The sequence below is a fragment of the Ahaetulla prasina genome, chromosome 3 (assembly GCF_028640845.1).
Source record: "Ahaetulla prasina isolate Xishuangbanna chromosome 3, ASM2864084v1, whole genome shotgun sequence".
NCBI classification, from domain to species: domain Eukaryota; kingdom Metazoa; phylum Chordata; class Lepidosauria; order Squamata; family Colubridae; genus Ahaetulla; species Ahaetulla prasina.
The window spans coordinates 76,663,112-76,680,003 of NC_080541.1; positions in this window are offsets into that span (position 1 = coordinate 76,663,112).

Sequence of the window (16,892 nt, forward strand, 5' to 3'; positions counted from 1 at the left end):
GAGACGCCGCCGTTTCCTCCTGGCTCGCTCACCCGGCTCTGCCGCAGCAGCCACGGGGAATGTCGGGCAGAGCGGCGGGGCTCCCTGGTTTTGTTACTACCGGGAGGAGAGCAGCCCGGATCAGTGCCGTCGCTATAGAAACTGGCTGTTCCCGCCGCCAGCGACGTCGAGGCGGAGGTTTGGCGGGGGGGGGGAGAAGCGCTTTCAGCCGTTCATTGAGGAGTATTCGGGCTTCTGCTTGCTCCCCCCCACCACCACCTTCACCTGAGGCGAGCCTGTCAGGCAGATGGAGGGCGAAGATGCTGCTTGCCCCTCTCGTTGCAGCCTCTTCACACGCACACCGTTATTATTTTAAAGGATCCAGCCAGGAGATGGCCAGACGCGCACGGAGGGATGATCTATTTTGATGTTGACTTCTACGGGAATAAGCAGCCTCTGTGAAAAAGATGGGGGGGGGGGAGGAGACTTTTAGAAGAGTGCCAAGGGACGTCGTGAAAACCAGCTACCCATTTCTTTGATTCGAGTCTAGATGAAAGGAGGAAACATCCCTTTGGTTGTTTCCCTGTTTTTATACAAATCCAAATTCTCATGTGAGAAGCCAGATTGTTATGAATTCAATCTATTCTACTGAGGTATTTATAAGCCACGTTGAAAAGCAAAAACCTGGAAGATTTTACACTTTACAATCATCATCATGGAATAATTCAAATCAGCAGTTTAAATATTTAGTTTAAACAACCCCCTCACAGCCTGACGTTTCTCTTCATTTATTTATTAAATAAAGAGTAAAGAGTCATTGGTTTAAGGAAAAATAATTCTACATCTCTGGGGATGTAAACTGGTCTTGTGAGTACAATGGTGAATAGCGTTTGGGTTGCTGTCTGGTTTATTCTTTAGGAATATATTGATCCTTATTACCATAAATTCTAAATTTATTAAGCCCCCTGAAGCATAAATGAAGAAGAAATGAGAGCATTTACCAAAGATTCGGCAAGATTGAGGTCATGTAGTTGCAAGCAAAGGAATGCAGAAATGGGGTCAACTGGAAAATTGAAAAAGAACTGATAGGAAAACTCCAGGCGGCTATGTAGATAAGCGGAGAATGCCTTGTTTGTATTTAAAGATTGTGCTAAAAGTTACAAAATAATTGTGCTACATAGAGCATCTGGATAAATTCCAAGAACTGCTAAAATGAGCAACACCAGGAAAATCTTTTGAGGCTACTCTGACCCCTGAGATAATCCAGCATATCCTTACAGAGAACCTCCTCTGCTGTATGAGTCAGTATTTGCAATAAAAAATATCTTTAATAAAAATTGAGTCCTCCCAAACTTAGGTGTTAGTCTCATACTGTTCCCAATAACATAATTTCTAGATACAGCTTTAGATAAACAGAGACTTTTGTTTATCTAAGGAGATAAACAGTATCCCCATAGCCTCTTTTGTTTTTGTTTTTAATACAGACATACTTAATACTCAATATTATATGATACTATACCATATATATTAATAATCATACATTATTATTTGTGGAATCAAAGTATTCATTCAATGTCATATAAAAATGCAACTGCAATATGTATCTATTTTACAACAAATCCATAGAGTGGATCATATCTTATGATTTATGATGAATGTATTTTTATGATGACTATGATCATGATTTATCACTTATAGCTTTTATGTACACTGAGACCTTATGCACCAAAGACAAATTCCTTGGTGTCCAATCACACTTGGCCAATAAAGAATTCTATTATATTTGTTGAAGTATTTCTACAGAATTTTTCAGTAATGTTTGACAATAATTACTACAGTTATTACAATTGGAATTACTTAGAAGGGAATTCTAATATATCAGATCTCATCTTACCAGAATTAATGTGACCAGATTTCCACCTTAAAAAAAAAAGTAATAAAATTTATCATTGAGAGCAAAATGCAAGTGATCTATAAAAGTACTATCAAGATTGAAGTTTGAGATGTATTCAGGATAGTCTATGCTTCTATCTGTATATTCCAAACACTTTTGCCACTACAATTTAGGCTACAGAAGAATAATTCTGTTGCTATTATTATAAAACAATGGGAATCAGAAACCCTTTCTGAACTATTAAAAATCAACCATAGCCTGTTTATAGGTATGTATTTAATGATGATGTTATTATCCATTCAATCATATCCAACTCTTGGTGTTCTATGGGCCAGGTCTCTTCATATCAGAGGTGGGTTTCAGCAGGTTCTGACCAGTTCTGGAGAACCAGTAGCGGAAATTTTGTGTAGTTCGGAGAACTGGTAGTAAAAATTCTGACTGGCCCCACCCCCATCTATTCTCTGCCTCCCAAGTCCCAGCTGATCTGGAGGAAATGGGGATTTGCAGTAACCTTCCCCTGCAGTGGGGTGGGAATAGAGATTTTACAGTATCCTTCCCCTGCTACGTCCACCAAGCCACACCCACCAAGCCATGCCACGCCCACCAAGGAACACCCACAGAACCAGTAATAAAGAATTTTGAAACCCACCACTGCTCCATATCTTCTGATTTTGCATTACTTACCAGTATATTTATCTAATAGTCAAAGTTAGTTCTTATCCAGTTAGAGGAACAAAGACTGTCTGTTGTTAGAGTAAGAAGCAAAAAAATTGGGCTCCTACTGAACATAGAAGGCAGTTTAGCTCACTGCATACAATAGCTTGGTAGGAGAAAAAAACCCAAATTTATGAATTTTCATTTCACAATAAATAGGGCTCACTTTTTGTGTATTGTTGTGCAGTTTCCAGAGCGACTTCCTATTTAATAGATTCCTAGCTTTTCTACAGTAAGTTTCTTACCACAAATTACTTACCAGAGGTTTCTGGACTCTTATGTGCCAATTAACCAGGTTTATTTATTTTTATTTATTTATTTATTAGATTTTTATACCGCCCTTCTCCCGAAGGACTCAGGGCGGTGTACAGCCCAATAACAATGTACAGTTAAAACAGAGAATTAAAAAACTTATTCAATAATTGGCCAAAAATTTAAAATGTTTAAACTTAAAAACCCTTAAAATTCATATAAATTACAACCCCAGTTAAAATTAATATTTAAAATTAAAATTAAGAATTTAAAAAATTTAAGCCAGTCCCGCTCGAATGAATAAATGCGTTTTCAATTCGCGGCGGAAGGTCCAAAGGTCAGGCAATTGACGCTAACTAGGGGGAGTTCGTTCCAAAGTGTAGGAGCCCCCACAGAGAAGGATCTTCCCCTGGGGGCCACCAGCCAACATTGCTTGGCGGACGGCACCCTGAAAAGTCCCTCTCTGTGCGAGCGTACGGGTCGGTGGGAGGCGTAAGGTAACAGCAGGCGGTCCCGTAAGTACCCAGGTCCTAAGCCATGGAGCGCTTTAAAGGTAGTAACCAGAACCTTAAAGTACACCCGAAAGACCACAGGCAGCCAGTGCAGTCTGCGCAGGAGCAGTGTTACATGGGAGCCACGTGTGGCTCCTCTATCACCCGCGCAGCTGCATTCTGAACTAACTGGAGCCTCCAAGTGCACTTCAAGGGGAACCCCATGTAGAGAGCATTGCAATAATCTAAGCGAGAGGTGACAAGAGCATGAGTGACCGTGCATAAGGCATCCAGGTCAAGGAAGGGGCGCAACTGGTGAACCAAGCGAACCTGGTAAAAAGCTCTCCTGGAGACGGCCGTCAAATGGTCTTCAAATGACAGCCGTCCATCCAGGAGAACACCCAAGTTGCGCACCCTTTCCATTGGGGCCAATGACTCGCCCCCAACAGTCAGCTGTGGTTGCAGCTGGCTGTACCGGGGTGCCGGCATCCACAGCCACTCCGTCTTGGAGGGATTGAGCTTGAGCCTGTTTCTCCCCATCCAGACCCGTATGGCTTCCAAGCACCGGGACAGCACTTCGACAGCTTCGTTGGGGTGGCCCGGGGTGGAAAAGTACAGCTACGTGTCGTCAGTGTACAGTTGGTATCTCACCCCAAAGCCACTGATGACCTCGCCCAGCGGCTTCATATAGATGTTGAACAGGAGAGATGAGAGAATCGACCCCTGTGGCACCCCACAAGTAAGGCACCTCGCGGTCGATCTCTGCCCCCCTGTCAACACCGTCTGCGACCGGTCAGAGAGATAGGAGGAGAACCACCGATAAACGGTGCCTCCCACTCCCAAACTCTCCAACCGGTGCAGCAAGATACCATGGTCGATGGTATCGAAAGCCGCTGAGAGATCTAATAGGACCAGGGCAAAGGAACAACCCCTGTCCCTGGCCCTCCAGAGGTCATCCACCAATGTGACCAAAGCTGTCTCTGTACTATATCCGGATTGGAAGCTGGACTGGAACGGGTCTAGATAGACAGCTTCATCCAGGTACTGGGGTAACTGCCATGCCACCACATTCTCTACAACCTTCACAACAAAGCAAAGGTTGGAGACTGGACGATAATTTCCCAAAATAGCTGGGTCCAGAGAAGGCTTCTTGAGGAGGGGTCTCATCACCGCCTCTTTCAAGGCGGCGGGGAAAACCCCTTCCAACAAGGAAGCGTTAATGATTCCCCGGAGCCAGCCTCGTGTCACCTCCTGTGTGGCCAGCACCAACCAGGAGGGACACGGGTCCAGTAAACATGTGGTGGCATGTAACTTCCCCAATAACCTGTCCATGTCCTCGAGAGCCACAGGGTCAAACTCATCCCAAACAATCTCAACAAGATGCGTCTCCGTCCTCTCACTTGAATCATCACAATTTTGGTCCAAACTATCCTGAAGCTGAACGATTTTATCGTATAGATAACCACTAAACTCCTCGGCACGTCCCTGCAAGGGGTCATCCCGCCCCTCCTGATGAAGGAGAGAGCGGGTCACCTGAAACAGGGCGGCCGGGCGGTTATCTGCCGACGCAATGAGGGTGGAAATGTAAGAACGCTTTGCCTCCCTCAGTGCCACTAGGTAGGTCTTAGACTAAGACCTAACTAGTGTCCGGTCAGCTTCGGAACGGCTGGCCCTCCAAGTACTCTCTAGGCATCTTCTCCGGCGTTTCATCTCTCTCAGCCCCTCAGAGAACCAAGGGGCCGGTTGAGATCTGCGCTGGGTCAGAGGCCGCAAAGGCACGACACGGTCCAAAGCCCCAGCTGTTTGCAGGCCGCAACTAGTTCTTCAGCTGTGCCGTGGGCCAGATCCTCAGGGAACGGCCCAAGCTCCGTCAGGAACCTCTCAGGGTCCATCAGGCGCCTGGGACGGAACCAACGCATTGGTTCCATCTCCCTGCGGTGGTGGGTGGCGGTCCGAAAGTCCAGGCGAAGGAGAAAATGATCTGACCATGACACAGGTTCTATTACTAAATCTCCTAATTCCAGATCATTTAACCACTGTCCAGAGATATAAATCAGGTCCAGTGTGCCTCCCCCACTGTGCGTAGGGCCATCAGTTACTTGAATCAGGTCCAAGGCCGTCATGGAAGCCTGGAACTCCCGAGCCGCCGTCGATGACAAGCCGGTCGATGGCAAGTTGAAATCCCCCATGACCATAAGTCTGGGGGTCTCAACCGCCACTCCGGCAAGCACCTCCAACAACTCGGGTAGGGCTGTAGTCACGCAGCAAGGAGCCAGGTACGTGATCAACAAGCCCGTCTGATTCCTATGGTCCCACCTCACAAAGAGGGATTCACAACCGGCTATCTGAGGCACAGTGGGCTCCCTCGGCTCTAGACTTTCCCTAATAACAACCGCCACCCCCCACCCCTACTTTGGGCTCTTGGTTGATGGAAGGCACGGAAACCCGGAGGGCACAGTTCGACCAGGGGAACACCCCCTTCCGTGCCCAACCAGGTCTCCATAATGCCCATAAAGTCCGCGGACTCCCCCTGAATAAGGTCACAGATCAGGGGGGCCTTATTGACCACGGACCGCGCATTGCACAACATCAACCGAAGGCCCAAGCTCTGAGGATCTTGGCCATCCGGGGAACGGGTAAAGACTGAGGGGCCGGAGCACGTGATCGCTTTTAAACAGCGAACACGTGCTCCCAGAGATCGATATGGCCCCTTGCTTCTGCCATATCTGCCTCTCCCACTTACCGTACAGATGGAACGACCCTCTAAACCAGGAACACACCCCTCCCCCCCGCCTTCGGACCAGGTAGAGTGACGCTGCGAGCAAGCGCAGGTTCAGCCCTGTCAGGCAAAAGTCAGTATTAATGCCCACTTCTGCTTAAACAATTTGAAAAATGGAATAGGGAAAAGATGAAACGAAGTTATTGAGAGCAAGTAATACACAATATATTTTTATCCAAAGATCGAAGGAAGGAGAGGTGGCCTAGCAACATAATTAATTTTTTGCAATATTTGTAGAATGCTACAATTCTTTGAGACTTAGGGCAGTGACAACCAGGTTTTTTTTTAAATGAGACAAATACCTACAACTGAAGATGAGTGCCCACAGCCAATTAATGCTTAAAGTACAATGAAGTAAAATAGGCTGTGCCGTCTTGAGAAATGCAGAAGCAAAAGGGCTAAGTATATGTCTAGGAGGGACATTTTCTAGAATGTCCCTGTATTATAGAGAAATCCTACCGTCAGATCCGCATCCCATGTTTATCTAATGCAGAAGGGACTCTCTGTAGCCCCTTTCTAAATATCCAATCAGATGTGCCAATTAATTCTGGTAAGATGATACCTGACGTGTTCTGGTGCTATGCCATATGGGGCTTTATAGGTATGCACCAGCGTTCTTGATTTGAACCAAAGCCTACTGATACCTAATGCAGTGACTTTAATGTTAGTAATACCCTACAGTGGCAAGGCTGACCTGCCAACAGCCTAAATACTATGTTTTGTACCACCTGGAGCTTCCAAGTCATTTCTAACGGCAAATATGTACAACATATTAATATAGTGGTACAAATAAACTGTCATCAAAGCATGGGCTACCTTCAGATAAGAGTTTTTAAACCTCTCAGAGATAAGTCATAAGCAACAACAATTCCATTTGATGGAACAATTCCATTTGATGGGATTTAATCTCAGTTAGATTAAATCCCATCAAATAGAATGAGGTTTTGCCACATCTAGTCCTTAACTACCTCCATAGGCTTCAACTCAGATATTCCTTGTGGCTGAAGTTTATCACCTGCTGAATAATCTTCTTGAAAAAAGAAGGTTGGAAAATAAGCAGAAGCTGTCAAAGACTAAAGATTCAAGTAAGACCTTTTCAAGAGAGAACCTAGTAGCATTTGTTTCCTCTCAAGAAAGAATTGAGTATCTCCTGGATCCAGCCACTCATATCTATCTGAAGGAACTAAGTGGTGCATTGTCTAATCTGCAGGTGACAAAATTCACACTGCAGAGAACTATAATCAGGTTCTACCACTTTTGAATTCCTTGCTTGCCAGAGTTGTATCCAACTAGGGGAGGATATAAGCAACTTTATCTTTTAAGAAAATTGCAAATTCATCTGGGAAGCTTGCAGGAACTTAGTTGCATCTATCCTTTCTTAAAAGGGTATAGAACATTTTATATCGGGTTACCAGACAGAAATCTCTAGGCATAGTCAGTAGGGAGAAGAACTGATCCTTTGCCACAATTACCAAACATCGGTTCTTACCAATGTGCAGTTGCATCTATTTCTGGTATTTCCCCCCATTACTATATGTGCCTGTAGGTGCTTCATGTCCCTCAACTACCCAGGAAATAAAAATAAGCTGCTTTGGGTGGGGAACTTGGAAAAGGCTTTGCAGGAACAAACTCACTCAGAGTTCTGGTCTACACAGAGTTTCAAAAGTCAGCCAGGCATGAGACGAAACAGCCTGCCAAATTGTCAGAGAAATCCCCAATGCCCTCTGGAATCTTTCTGGCTTAATTAAATGCCTGGGATGGACCCATCTAAAGAGTTGTTACCAGGGGTGAAATCAAGCAGGTTCTGACAGGTTCTGGAGAACCGGTAGCGGAAATTTTGAGTAGTTTGGAGAACCGGCAACTACCACCTCTGGCTGGCCCCAGAGTGGAGTGAGAATGGAGATTTTACAATATCCTTCCCCCAGGAGTGGGGAGGGAATGGGGATTTTGCAGTGCCCTTCCTCTGCCACACCCACCAAGCCACACGACGCCCACCAAGCTATGCCCACAGAATCAATAGTAAAAAGATTTGGATTTCACCACTGCGCAGACTGCACTGGCTACCTGTTGTTTTCCGGGTGCGCTTCAAGGTATTGGTTACCACCTTTAAAGCGCTCCATGGCTTAGGACCGGGCTATCTACGGGACCGTCTACTGCTGGCTTCTATCTCCCATCGTCCGGTACGCTCCCACAGAGAGGGACTCCTCAGGGTGCCGTCAGCCAAACAGTGTCGACTGGCGGCCCCCAGGGGGAGGGCCTTCTCTGTGGGAGCTCCGACCCTGTGGAACGAACTTCCCCTCGGACTTCAACAATTACCTGACCTTAGGACCTTTCGCCGCAAACTTAAAACTTATTTATTTCGTATGGCTGGACTAGCCTGATTTTTATTTTTATTGGATGGGTTTTTTAAATTTTGTGATTTTACGGGGAGTCGTTTTTAACATTTTGGGCATTTAAATTAGTTTTTTAAGGGATGTTTTTAATTATTGTGTGTATTTATATTTTATCTGCCTGTTCACCGCCCTGAGTCCTTCGGGAGAAGGGCGGTATACAAATTAAAATATTATTATTATTATTATTATTATTATTATTATTATTGGCTGTTACCCGTTCAGGGATCTGTGATGTATATTTGGAATTTCTGACCATGAAAGTGACTGATGGCAGTGTTTCCCATTTTCATATCATGTCTCATCTTCTCCAAAATAAAGACAATAGAGAATAGAGCTGGAAGAGACCTTGATGGTCTTCTAGTCCAACTCTCTGCTGAAGCAGGAGACCCTATATTACTTCAGACAAGTGGCTGTCCAGTCTCTTCTTCAAAACCTCCAGTGATGAAGCACCCACAACTTCTGAAGGCCAGCTGTTCCACTGATTAATTGTTCTCACTGTTAGGAAGTTTCTCCTTACTTCCAAGTTGCTTCTTTCCTTGGTTAGTTTCCATTGGTTTTTGTTCTGCTCTCTGGTACTTTGGAAAATAACTTGATCCCCTCTTCTTGGTGGCAGCTACGCAAATACGGGAATAGACCAGGTTAATATGTGCCCACCAGGGGTGAAATCCAGCAGGTTCTGACAGGTTCTGGAGAACTGGTAGCGGAAATTTTGAGTAGTTTGGAGAACTGGCAAATACCACTTCTGGCTAGCCCGAGTGGGAAGGGAATGGAGATTTTGCAATATCCTTCCCCTGGAGTGGGGTGGGAATGGAGATTTTGCAGTATCCTTCCCCTGCAACGCCCACCAAGCCACGCCCACCAAGCCACACCCACCAAGCCACGCCCACAGAACCGATAGTAAAAAATGTGGATTTCACCACTGGTGCCCACCCATGTATATTGGAGGCATGAAGTCAAATTATATGGGATTCCTGTCTTAGGGAATGGAGACTTGACACCATCCGTGATCTGAAGCCTTGGAAATTCTAACAGTCTATCCAGGAGCTGATAAGGGACTGCTGATGGACAGCTAAGGATTGCTACAGGTGGGTAACTATCATTATATAATCACCGAATCATGTATATTTCAAAAGATCTACCTAGAGGCAGCAGAGTATTACTATCACAGAATAGATATGTGAGATTTAGATCAAATTATTCAGGCCTCATTCTGATTCTATAGAACGCTGGACCCCTTTAATAACCCGGTGCATCTTAAAATGCTAAAACTAAATGTAAACAATCTATTCATTTATACTTTTTTTTAAAAAAAATCTTGTCTTACCCTGCCCCCCAGCTCCCTTTGTATGTAGTAGAAACAAGTTTTCTAAGTCTTCTTCCCTTTTCTCCTTGCTGTGTCATTTAATTTAATGCTGTCAGCAATATATCACAAGCTAGTCTGCTTGACTTTCTTCTTCCATGCTTCTTTATTCTTGAAAGGAAGTTGATAATAATCTCTTAGTCTTGTACAGATCAGGATGGGAAGCAGACAAACAGCTAAAACACAACTCTCAGGCTGCATTATAAATTTTAGTTGCTGTCACTATGTTCAGCTACTGGCCGAGACTATCAAATATCACTTCAATACAATTTGCACTCTTTAACTGATCGTTTACTGCTACATCTTCTGTTTTATCAAGTCTGTTCTCACTCTGACATTTTTTAAAAATTTATCAGGCTCATTTTAAAATCCCAAAACAGCAAATGTTTTATCTAAAAGAGATGCAATATGTTAAGCAACAAGTAGATTTATGACAGAAACAGTTGCTAAAAATCCATTGTATTTAAATTGATCTGTCTAGACATGTTGACATAAAGCAGGCAGTGTTTAACATATTTAAGTCCCATTGATTTTTGTTGGAAAATTAAATATATTATTAACTCTCTACCAGTGAAATCAATGAGATAAGTGCTTAACTTTAGTTAAATTGTGCCCTTTGGGTAAATGTATGATTAGTTCATTCAGCATAGTATGTAGAAAGAATGCACAGGAGAGAGTAAACATAAATTAAAATACAATTATTTCCTAATTGCATTAAAATGTAGTCAAATGAAAGTTATCACCCTAATTCAAAATTTTATGCTCACTGAAATGTGTACATAGATCTTTTGAATTCACAAACAAAGGAATCTTTCTATCTGCTATCTGTTTTTTGTAGCTGGAGTTGAGCATAAATGACTTCAAATTTCCACTAGATTTATGGACAGAGAATTTTTTGTGTAGATAATTTCTCAGAAGTTCTCTAGGGGAAAAAATATTCTTCAAAAATGGTCATGGATTTGATCTTCTTTAGTGATGAAAGGAAGTTGATAATAATCTCTTAGTCTTGTACAGATCAGGATGGGAAGCAGACAAACAGCTAAAACACAACTCTCAGGCTGCATTATAAATTTTAGTTGCTGTCACTATGTTCAGCTACTGGCCGAGACTATCAAATATCACTTCAATACAATTTGCACTCTTTAACTGATCGTTTACTGCTACATCTTCTGTTTTATCAAGTCTGTTCTCACTCTGACATTTTTTAAAAATTTATCAGGCTCATTTTAAAATCCCAAAACAGCAAATGTTTTATCTAAAAGAGATGCAATATGTTAAGCAACAAGTAGATTTATGACAGAAACAGTTGCTAAAAATCCATTGTATTTAAATTGATCTGTCTAGACATGTTGACATAAAGCAGGCAGTGTTTAACATATTTAAGTCCCATTGATTTTTGTTGGAAAATTAAATATATTATTAACTCTCTACCAGTGAAATCAATGAGATAAGTGCTTAACTTTAGTTAAATTGTGCCCTTTGGGTAAATGTATGATTAGTTCATTCAGCATAGTATGTAGAAAGAATGCACAGGAGAGAGTAAACATAAATTAAAATACCATTATTTCCTAATTGCATTAAAATGTAGTCAAATGGAAGTTATCACCCTAATTCAAAATTTTATGCTCACTGAAATGTGTACATAGATCTTTTGAATTCACAAACAAAGGAATCTTTCTATCTGCTATCTGTTTTTTGTAGCTGGAGTTGAGCATAAATGACTTCAAATTTCCACTAGATTTATGGACAGAGAATTTTCTGTGTAGATAATTTCTCAGAAGTTCTCCAGGGGAAAAATATTCTTCAAAAATGGTCATGGATTTGATCTTCTTTAGTGATGAAAGAAACATAATTCACAGAAGTATAAATCCCACAGAATCATGACAAGAAACAGAAGAAGAATCAGAATCAGATCTAACCAGTTAATTTGAAGAATAACATCATGGCCAACAGACTGGAATAGATCAATCTTCATTCCAATAGCAAAAAGGAGACCCAACAGAGTGTGCAAATTATTGTACAATATCCTTAAAGTCACATACTAGCAAAATAATGCTTAGGTTCATCCAATTCAGATTAGAACTCTGTATCAAAAAAGAGATGCCAGATATTCAAGTTGGCATTAGAAAAGACATCAGAACACAAAACATTATTATTATAAACTTTTATTTGTTAAACATGAAACTCAGTCAACTGAACATTTAAAAATGTATCGCAAATATCATTGAGTGGCGCTGATGGTTGATACGGGTTGCTGCCAGCATCCTAGGTATCAACCAAGTATCTTCTTAAAATGTACGATGTTCCGAGTAGCACAGTTTTTTGCAGTTCTGCTGGTGTTACTGCAGGAAGCTGCAATTTCTTGATGTATTTTGTAAAATTCTTGACATGGTACCAAGTGCCCCAATGACAATGGGTATCACTGTTACATGTTTCATCCATAATTGTGTAGTTCTGATGGCCAAGTCGCGATATTTCATGACTTTCCCATTATTGCTATTGTTATTAATTTGATTTTTACAGCCATCCATTTCATCTAAGTGATTTTAGGTAGTTCACAGCAGGTAAAAACAATCTAACAAAAACATGTTAAATCACAATATACAAACAGTTGAACAGTGTTAATTCAAAAAACAGAAAATCAAGATCATCAGCAGAAGGCCTCCTATATCAGCTCAACACAGCCATTTTAAGCACTCCCCACTATTGCCAGACCCCTTCTACATGCTGCCAGAATGATGTCTTCAGACCTAAAGGCCAGGAAGGTGATGATTATTGATGTTGCATGCTGGATAATTGAGAAAAAACGAAGACAAAGAATAATTGGGGGGAGAGTCAGCAATGTGTATTGATTACAGAAAGACCTTCAATTGATGTTGATCACATCAAGCTGTAGCAAATATCTGAAAAAATGAGAATGCCAGAAAATCTCATTGTCTTCTCGCAAAACCTAAATGGTGTATAGGTTTTGCAATTTGCATGCTGGATAATTGAGAAAGACAAAGACAAAGAATAAGGAAAACAAGTCGGTATGTGTATGATTGATTACAGAAAGACCCTCAGTTGTGTTGATCACATCAAGTTGCAGCATATATTTAGAAAAATGCAAAGAGCAGAAAATCTCATTGTCTTCACGTAAAACCTATATGGTGTATAGATTTTGCAATTTGGATAGAAAATGACAAAACAGGCTTGCTTTTGCTTGACAAAAAAGGGGTCATAGATGTATACTCTCTCTTTATTTATTCCAACTATATACTGAATATGTACAATATTAAGAGAGCTAGACTAGAAGAAGAGTGTATTTTTAAAACTGGAGGAAGAAACACCGAGCTGTACTGATTTGACATTACTCTGACAACTGAAAAGGATTTGCAAGCCCTAGTAGTAAAAGCCAAGAGGAACAGTGAAAAAATTGGATCTAAAATTAAATAAAAAAGAAGACTAATGGCAATGGGTACAACAACCTGCCTTAGAACTGACAATAAAGATATGCACGGATAGGATCAGTTATCTATAGTAAATGAACAAGCAGTCAGGAAATACACTGTAGACTAGTGTTTGATAGTATAGCCAAGAAGGCCTTGGAAAAGATTTTCAGATGCTGTGATGTTCCTGTACTTCAAAATTCAGAATAATGCAAACAGTGGTATTATTCTCTGTGATGTTCCATGAAAGCAAAAATTAGACTTTGAAAAAGCAGGATAAAAGGTAAAGATTTCCCTCGCACATATGTGCTAGTCGTTCCTGACTCTAGGGGGCAGTGCTCCTCTCTGTTTCAAAGCTGAAGAGCCAGCGCTGTCCGAAGACATCTCTGTGGTCATGTGGCTGGCATGACTAAATGCCATAGGTGCACGGAACGTTGTTACCTTCCCACCAAAGTGGTCCCTATTTTTCTACTTGCATTTTTTACATACTTTCGAACTGCTAGGTTGGCAGAAACTGGGACAAGAAACAGGAGCTCACCCCTAGGAGCGGCACTAGGGATTCGAACCGCTGAACTGTTGACCTTTTGATTGACAAACTCAACTTCTTAACCACTGAGCCACTGCGTCCCCAAAAGCAGGACAGAAAGTGTATTAATGCTTTTGAAATTTAGTGTTGGAAAAAGACTTAAGAATACCATGAACAGTCAAGAAAACAAATGAAGAGATTTTTGAACTAATCAACCCAGAGTTTTCAATCAAGGTAAAAATGACCAAGCTCAAATTATTCTAGGCATATAATGCAAAGGCCTAGCTCTCTGGAGGAGGCTTTAGTGATGGCAAAACCAGACCAAAAGGGAAGAAGATGTCAGCCACCATCAAGGGGGATAGAGTCAGTTACAGTAGCACCGAATACAGGTATTTATGAGCCTAAATTTTCTGTTGCTAAGTGAAACGTTCGTTAAGTGAGTTTTGTCCTGTTGGAAGAAATATCCATCTGGGTTCAGTTCCAAGTGGGGACAAAGACACTGGAAACATGGAGGCTGCTTGGAAAGATGGTTTAATGGTGGTCAGGATCACATGGCTTGAGTTCCTGAACAGAAAAGGGCGAGATCCTGTGTGCTCCCTGGCTTTATGCTTTTTCTGAGCTTTGAACTTTCTGGGGCACAAGAAGAGTACCCTGATTGGCTGTCAGACTCCCAGGGGGTGGGGGTCTTAGCTAGCCTTGCTGGCTGATGTAATCTTCCCAAGTGCCATGTGGTGAGTTTCAGTTGCTAGATGGGTTCTATTATGATGCAGATGATGGCCCATTGACAAAGGTGGGGGGTGGCAGGAAGTTGCAGGGAGCTGCTTTGTCTTTAAAACATGTTTCTCCATTTCTCATCCAGGGAAATATATTCTGCCTTTTTAAATATTTTCTAAAATATTTCATTCTTCTAGGAGGGGGGTGGGTGCTAAATTCCTACAGTCCCATTTTACAAACTTTCTTGCCACAATTCTTAAGTGAATCACTTAAGTTGTTAAGTTAGTGATCTGGTTGTTAAGTGAATCTGGCTTCCCCATTGACTTTGCTTGCCAGAAGGTCACATGACCCAGGGACACTGCAGCCGTCATAAATATGGTCACTTGCCAAGCATCGAAATTTTGATCACGTGACCAAGGGGATGCTGCAACAGTTGTAAGCATGAAAAATGGCCGTAAGTCACTTTTTTCAGTGCTGTTGTAACTTTGAACGGTCACTAAATGAACTATTGTAAGTTGAGGGCTACCTCTACAGTGTTGGAAGACCAGAAGGGCTAAGTTGAGAACAGGTTGTCATGGAAAAAATCTATTTCTGTGAATGCTGATGGCACATAATCAATCAATCAATGAATGTAATAAAAAATACTATGTCCTTTCTGTTATGTTTTCTGTCTTTGCTTATAATGATTGGGATGAAAAAGTGTAAAATAAATAAATAAAAACCCACCAAGAACCCAGGTCACTAGACTAGGTAGCCCTCAAAGCTTATGAGCATAGGTATAATTCTCAGGTACCAACCCCCTCTTTGAGAAATGCAGACTCTTAGAGGAGTGACTTAACCTTGTTGTATGATAAATGTACAGGAATTGTACAGGGATGCGAAATATGAATCTCTTTTCACTACTTATCAAGCGACTCTACTGAAAACTAATAGAAGCTTCTGGAATTGTGGCTTGTCCCAGGGCCCCAAATCACAAATACATTTACATGAAATGTTCTTTACAATTCTAACTTTTCAAATACACTTTAAATCAAATTAGGGCAATCATATATGATGTATTGTTGCCACCTAGGGCTGGTTTAAGGAAATAGAAAGAACATTTTATTTAAATAATGTTTGTGTTCAGCACATTTAAAAAGTTCCTGGCTAATTTTAAATGTTAACTGAAACAGAGAGAGTTTTGCTTCTCTATCTCACGTTCAGCATTGTTGTCAATAGATTTTACGAAATGTATGAGAAGTGCCGTTAGAATTCCAAAGGAACCTGCTTTTATGTATGCTTAGTTTACATAAAAATTGCTAGTTCATTATGTCCAATTTTGAAAATACCTAAAGTCCAATTTTGGTAACTAAATAAAATTTATAGTTTTCATTTCCTCTTTTAAAAAAAACAAATGCCAATTTCCCACTGCACTCTATTTTTTTTTAAACCACAGAGTCTCTGCTTCTTCTTTCACAATTTATCACCTCAATCACATTAAATTAATGGCTCCCCTACATTATGTCACTGGCTGGAAACTTATAATGTGAATTTTTCCCACAGGGGAACAAATTACCAATAAGATGCAGTTCAGTGGCAAGGAAAATGAGGTCTTGTATTTAGGCAGAAAATGCCAGGTGCATAGGTACAGGATGGGCAGTATCTAGTTAAAAACAGTAATGATTGTGATAGGGATCTAGATGTACTGATGGGCCGTAGCTTAAGTATGAGTCAGAACTGTGCTGTAGCTGCTAAACAAAAGCCAAAGTAATCTTGAGCTGCATCAAGACAGGGATAACATCAAGATCAAGGGAGGTGATAGTACCACTCTATCCCGCACTGGCGAGTCCACATTTGGAATATTCCATCCAGTTCTGGTCAACCACAATACAAAAAAGATGCTGAGGTTCTAAAAAGAGCATAGAGAAGAACAACAAAGACGATGAGTGGTCTGGAGGCTAAATCCTGTGAAGAATAGTTAAAGGAACTAGGCATGTTTAAAGACAAGAAGACTGAGCGGAGACATGATAGCAGTCTTCCTATTGTTGAAGGGCTACCATAGTAAAGAGGGTGATGATTATAGCACTTGAGAGTAGGATAAGAAGCAATGGGTGGAAGCTCCTCAGAAGGAGATCTAACCTGGAAGTAAGGAGAAATGTTTCTGACCCTGAGACCTATTAAGCGGTGGGACAGGTTACCTTCCAGAGTTGTGAGTGATTTCACCACTGATTTGGAGAGTAGCTGCATGATTCTGGAGAAAAAAAACACACAGCTAATTTCAATAGTTGCTGATAGGAGTAATATAAGTGTCCACCATACCCGCCGCCTGTACTTTCTCGCTTTTGAATCTACAACTCTGCAAATTCAGGAGAAAGGGGAATTA